The sequence below is a fragment of the Schistocerca cancellata genome, chromosome 3, assembly GCF_023864275.1.
Source record: "Schistocerca cancellata isolate TAMUIC-IGC-003103 chromosome 3, iqSchCanc2.1, whole genome shotgun sequence".
Lineage (NCBI taxonomy): Eukaryota > Metazoa > Arthropoda > Insecta > Orthoptera > Acrididae > Schistocerca > Schistocerca cancellata.
The window spans coordinates 314,548,553-314,555,625 of record NC_064628.1 but is presented as its reverse complement, the minus strand read 5'-3'; the positions used below and the strand labels follow the sequence as shown (position 1 = coordinate 314,555,625).

Genomic DNA, 7,073 nt, shown 5'->3' with positions numbered 1-7,073 from the left:
CCACCTGCTCTCGGGTGTGGTATGTCGTATTTGTGCCAACTTTAGCGCAGTGTTTCAGTGAGTGTTCGGTGTTGTGCGTCCTTCCACAGTGTTGCGAACAGAAATCATGCTGTCGCTGGGTGAGCTTTTTATATCTGTTGCGAACAGAACCCAGACTGTCGCCGTGTTTTTTTAATTGTCTGTCTATTGTTTTTCTGCTTCCTGTGTGTTTTATTAGCTTCATCGACCCTGCGTTTTATGTTTTACGCTCCAGAATTTTCTGCCATTTTTACCTTTAAGTCACCGATTTTATCGCCAACTGTTATTACTTTTTATTTTCATCTTTTTAAAAAATTCTGTAGGCTGAAGAGCGGCGTAATAAGCTGCTGCCAGCCCGCCCCCTTTAAGGGGAATCGAAACCCAATAAAGGAAAAAAAAAACTCGCCAATCGGTCAGTCTGAGGCGGTTAGTCTGGGGTCAGTCTCTCGACCCCAGCTTGCTAGTCTGTCTCTCGTCCGCATTTGTCAGGCAATTAGTGTCTGCCTGTCGGTCGGAGTGCTAGTATGTCTTTCGTTCGGATCAACCTTAAAACCGGCAAAATGAGAGTCTTTCCACTCCGCCAGTAAGAGATCTCAGCGAGTGGTCGCCCGGTGACTGGATCGGTAGGTTGGTCGGTCACGCACTGAGACACAAGATGACTTAACCGTCTTGAGCGTCGGCGCATGTGAGGTCACAACGTGAGTCCAATGGGCCGCGCCGTATAGCGAGAGGTAGTGTCTTCGCGGTCGACACGAGAGCAACAGGAGTCAACCCACGACGTCAGTCTGGCCGGTGCGAGCTGCGACGCCGAGGTGTAACTGGTTCTCCGAGCGCTTCTGGGCCCCTTCAATTACCATCTTGTGGGGCTTGGCTCGGTCCTTCCTGGTGCAGGGATGTCGTTTTGCTACTGGGCGTGTTTCCTCTGCATGGCTGGGTCAGAGCCAGTATTTCCGCCGTCGTGTGTCTGGAAGTGACTGGGAGACGCACCAGCAAGGCAGTCGCGACGGAGCAGGAGTCGCGGACGGAGCAGTGGAGCAGTCGGTCGATTAGTGCGGACCAGGAAAGACGGGAGATCGGCGCGCCTTCCTGCGTCCGTTGAAGCGGCTGGCAGCGGAGGTTTCCTGAGAGCGATTTGGGGGAGAGGGTGGGTGCTGCGTCAGGTCTCCTCGAGAAATCGCAATTTATTAGAAGTTAAGTGATTGGTGATATGTTGTGTCATTTACCCTTGTTAAACTCTACTTGTTTTCTTGGTCAGTCTCTCGTCCCCATCTTGCTCGTCTGTCTCTCGTCCGCATTTGTTAGGTAGTTAGTGTATGTCTGTCGTTCGGAGCTGCCTCTGTCATGTTTGTCGGATTTAGTGTGTATACGAATTTATTGCTTGGAGTGCAACGGCCTAATTCCTGAAACATGGTTTGATCTTGCCTATCATCTTGAGAGACGGTATCTGTGTACTGTAGAGCATCGTAGGTTATTTGGCCAACCCTGTAGATATTTATATAATATTGCATTTCATGGGCTTTTATTTAAATGATCATTTTAGTATATAAAGTTGTCACCCTTTCACTGTAAGACTTTCTTAGAAGTTAAAATCAAGTGGCACCTCAGGTGGCAAGGTTAATATTTTAATTTTTTACTGTTTTGTACCATTTCCATCTCTCCTATGGGGTGCATAGTTTATGTGCTTGTGTGAATTGTTAAAACTTTTAGTTTAAAGTAATCTGGTGTGTTGCAGATTTGCACCCGTATAGTCTTTCAGAGGTTGTTGCGAGCGGTCGTGACTACGGCCGTGTCAAAAGGGAGCGGCAAGGTTCTCAGCTCGAAAGCTCAATTTTTTGTTTCTTTCTGCCTCTGAATAAATAGTAACTTGATATTTAGAGGATGCTTTCCGCTTTTAATTTTAAATCTCTTTCTTAAAAAAAAAGCTTTTAGAAATAAAAATCTCATTTGTTAAAAGCAAACACATAGTGTGATTAAATGTGTTAATGTTCTTGATGAATCGCTAGTAAATAAAATATATTCTCAAGAGAATTCTTTTAAAATAAATTCACGGTTCAGTGTTGTGAGTATCAATTAAATATCACTTGATGGCATAACGCCAGATACGTGTCTACCTTCCGTCGGGCCCGCATCTCGTGGTCGTGCAGTAGCGTTCTCGCTTCCCACGCCTGGGTTCCCGGGTTCGATTCCCGGCGGGGTCAGGGATTTTCTCTGCCTCGTGATGGATGGGTGTTGTGTGCTGTCCTTAGGTTAGTTAGGCTTAAGTAGTTCTAAGTTCTAGGGGACTGATGACCATAGATGTTGAGTCCCATAGTGCTCAGAGCCATTTGAACCTTCCGTCGGCAGCGGCAAGGGCTGCTGTTGGCACGTGCTGTGGAAGTGAAAATCTATTCTAAACCACTCTTGACTGTTAAACCCCAGTCAGATACATTTTCTGTGTCTTCGGTGAAGCTGATACTCCTAGTTATTCCCTACCTAATTGGCATGGTACACACTATTTGGCTGGAATTGCACATACGTCATTACCCTCAAATCACTTCCAAGTGTTAACCGTCAGAGCTCGTTGCCATTCTCCATACAAGGGGATTTCGCAGTTTAACTCCTTGTGAGTTGAGAATATCCTGGAAACAAGTGTTCACATAATGACTATCCCAATCATCTAAGTGCAGCACGAGCGACCTTGCTCAAACACTCGACGATTTGCTGCAAGAGAAGAAGCGAATTATTCTGCCTACAATCTGTCTGTATCTCAGGTGGTGGCCACTCGTTTCTATTTCAGGCCAATCAGAGCGTTCGTACTTTTTGTGACTCCACCCACTAATGTTTTTTGCAAACTATGATACGCATCGTTTCCTTCGCATGGCGAAGTTTAACTTCTGGTACGTAATAATGAGAGAAACAGCGCTTTCTTCCATGCAAGTTTCTGACACAGGTGGCTACAGTTAGTCACCAGGGCTTTGAGTTGGGTTTCTCCGCACGTTTATCTGCCGTCTCCGGACGTGTTTCTGTAGAAATGCTTTCTAGAAGATCATCGTTAAAAGCAGGGACTAGGGCTGACTCTGCCAGGAGCCTACGCTGTGACTCCGGCGTCTCATACTGTCCGCTAGGCGTCTCACTGTGAATGTTTCAGCCGAACACTGGATGGGCATTCTGTCGTGAATAGGTCAACTTCCCTCACAACTGTGTGTCATAGCTCGGGTCTGGGAAATTACTTGTGCGCAATTACTAGTGTGAGTGTTAGTGGTTTATATGCACGAAATGTTGTTTTGTTTGTATGATTTTCCTATCAATAAATTTATATATTTTCATGTAACTATGTCAAGTGACATATCGACTTAAACGAAAGTGTTTAAGGAATTAAATGTAAGGGGTGTCGTTAGTTTGATACCTCACAGTAGCTCAGTGTCATTATTCATCGTTGTCCGCTCAAAAGGCAACCCTCAACTCGAAGTCTGTTAAGGAAAAAATTCAGGGAGCGACAGTAGTACATGAATGGTGTTCGCTTACTCTCCTCCAGAAAGTCCGACTACTCGGTGTGTATGTATTACACGAAGCTTATTGTTCTGCCCAAATTTATCCACTTCCCTCCATGAAGGCAAAGAAACTACAAAAATTATCTGGTTGTTTCTTATGGAAAAGACGGAAAAGACATATCTTTCGCTTGGGTATTGGGTGGTCGCTAAGTCTTGTTCCTTTGGGAGGTTTAGACTGGATGATATACGAAGGTAGAGAGAGATGATATATGTACGACGTACTGTTTAGATGATGACTCATGAAATTCACACATTCACGTCTCATTTATTTCAGTGTCCATAGTGCTAATCTTCAACCACCTGTTGATGTTGGTTGCCTAAATTAGAACACATTCATGATTTCTATCTTGCGGTGAGCATTTAGGGACTGACGTTTTATGGAGACCTGTCTTCGCTACGAAATTTCTACAGACTGGCTGGAAAGAAGTCACCTGCGCAAAGCTCTTTGAAAGAGAATCGCCGCAAGCAACCTGGACGACCGTTTGATTCAGTATTAGTTTTCCAATTTTGCTAATCTGCGTACTGCCTCGTAGTATAAGGCAGTAAATAACTTGATCCCAATGAACGTATTGGGCTTAGTGACACAAATTTATGTAGTCACTATATGTCAACAGATACGATACGAAACAGTTTTACTTGTGGAGGTCATATGGTGAATTGGTCTGGGATTAGGGCACAATTGGCCTTTCTTACTTCATCTTCTGAGAGTTAATAAACTATGGACATCATATTGTGCCCAGATTCTTACTTCTTTCCACGCTCGAAAACCCATGTCGTTATGTGGTTGCCGGGACCCTTCATTCATTATGTTGAAGAAGCCGATCACAGGAACTTCATGCAGTAATTGATCACAGCCTACTGGGCATGCTTGCGAATGCCTCGATATTGAGACCTTTTCGCCAACATGTTGAATCTTGTTTTCCATCAGCAAGATTTTAGTTAATTTAATTTTTCTGAGATAGGTGTTTTCTTTGTTTATATGTTCCCATCTAATTTTCTTTGGCTTGTTCTATCCTAGTTTCCCTGCTCGTTTTGTTCTGTGTTTTGACTGACTATCGCTCCAGTTCCAATGTAAAATGTGTGTAGATAAAGTATAGATACACATGAGTGTATAACTTCGTTGCAAAAAGATTGGAATTTTTCTTAGTTTGCTATTTAGATTATCACGTGATTTTGTTATATATATATATATATATATATATATATATATATATATATATATATATATATATATATATATATATATGTATATATGTATATATATATTTGTATGTATGTATGTGTGTGTGTGTGTGTATCTAATTAAATGGACACCCTAGCTGCAAACAGGCGTTGATATACATCATTGGGGACATGTTGAAAATGTGTGACCCGACCAGGACTCGAACACAGGATCTCCGGCTTACATGGCAGACGCTCTATTCATCCGAGCCACCGAGGGCACCGAGGGCACAGAGGATAGTGCGCCTGCAAGGACTTATACCTTGCACGCTCCCCGTGAGACCCACATTCCCAACATGTCCACACCACTACATTCGCAGTGCGCCTAATATATGTTTGCCCATCATACTCATTACTCATGGCAGATTAATCTACCGAGTCCCGTAAGAGTTCGGGCATAACAGGTGCGTTCGCACAAGAAGGTCAATGGCCGGTAATCCATATTTTAACCATATATGATGGTAGTATCCGTTCCCAAAAGAACAGTTACCGTTGATGACCATGCAGCTTTGCCAGCCGGAGTGGCCGAGCGGTTCTAGGCGCTACAGTCTGGAACCGCGCGACTACTACGGTCGCAGGTTCCAATCCTGCCTCGGGCATGGAAGTGTGTGATGTTCTTAGGTTAGTTAGGTTTAAGTAGTTCTAAGTTCTAGGGGACTGATGACCTCAGAAGTTAAGTCCCATAGTGCTCAGAGCCATTTTTGAACCATGCAGCTTTGCTAGAAATGAAATTATAATTAAATGGACACCTTAGCTACAAGCAGGCGTAGATATACTTCATTGGGGACATGTCGAATATGTGTGCCCTGCCCGAGACTCGAACCCGGGATCTCCTGCTGACATGGCAAATGCTCTAGCTATCTGAGCCACCGAAGTCACAGAGGATAATGTGCCTGCAGTGACTTATCCCTTGCACACTCCCCGTGAGACCCACATTCCCAACATGTCCACACCACTACATTCATAGTGCTCCTAATAGATGTTTGCTCATCACACTCATTATTCGTGGCAGATTAATCTACCAAGTCCCATAAGAGATCGGGCATAGTGTGTGCGTCCGCACATGAAGGTCAATGGCCGGGAAGCAATATTTTAACTATACATGACGGTAGTATCTGTTCCCAAAAGAACAGTTAAAGTTGATGACCATGCAGCTTTGCTAGAAAGCAAATGATAATTAAATGGACACCCTAGCTGCAAACAGGCGTTGTCATACTTCATTGGGGACATGTTGAATGCACACGCTATGCCCGAACTCTTACGGGACTTGGTAGATTTATCTGCCACGAGTAATGAATATGACGGGCAAACATCTATTGGGCGTACTACGAATGTAGTGGTGTGGACATGTTGGGAATGTGGGTCTCACGGGGAGCGTGCAAGGAATAAGTCGCTGCAGGCGCACTAACCTCAGTGCCCTCGGTGGCTCAGTTGGATTGAGCGTCTGCCATGTAAGCAGAAGATCCCAGGTTCGAGTCCGGGTCGGGGCACATATTTTCAACATGTCCCCAATGAAGTATATCGACGCCTGTTTGCGTTCTGTCACGAAGACCGGATGGGCGCACCACTGGCCGAAATGATGTGTTAGTTTCACGTATTTAACTGGCCGTACAAGTTAATGACAGCATTAATGAACTCTCATAAAACGTGGGACTGGATAAAACGTACGTAATATTCAAAATATAAAAACAGGTAACTTCATATTACGCAGTAGGGCATGTAAACCCCAAAACCTTAATACCTCCGTATGTTTGCAAGTATCTGACGGTATTCAGTAGAAGATCTGTTAACATTTAAGAACCACAGAGCACGCAGTAATTGATGCTCATTGATAAATCTTATTACAATAACTCACAACATAGGGTGAAAAGAGGTATATGAATCACTTCTTAAACCCAGTGCCAGCGTTTGACACATTTTAACACTTTAGCAAAGGCGCTACAATTATTATCGTAGCCAATTAAGCTTGGCAAGTATCGGCTGCGACACACTGAAGAGTTGGGCGTGTTCTAAAAGGCTTCTCATCAGATTATCCTCGGTGTTCCACTAACAATGCTGCTAACGGATTGGACAACAGCAAGTGCCTGAGTTGCCGCTGGCTTAAGTGTGTCTCTAGCAAGGCACTTCAGACTACCCCGTGGATAGGCCGAGATCTCCTCAAATGCAGTTCACCGAGTGCAACTCCTCTGACGGTGGTAGACTGATCAGCGTGACGTACCACAACGACTCTGGGGGCGCCCGTGCATCCTGGCAAGCGGCACCTCGGAGACTCAGTGCCACTAAACGAGGAACACAGACTGTCAG

General features: G+C 44.5%; 1 non-coding gene across 1 annotated transcript; it reads left to right on the top strand.

The window, feature by feature from the left end:
- The first annotated feature begins 6,184 nt into the window (after nucleotides 1–6,184).
- Nucleotides 6,185–6,259, top strand: Trnat-ugu (transfer RNA threonine (anticodon UGU)). Its single transcript has one exon. It is a non-coding gene; the product is annotated as a tRNA-Thr (tRNA).
- The last annotated feature ends 814 nt before the right edge of the window (nucleotides 6,260–7,073 follow it).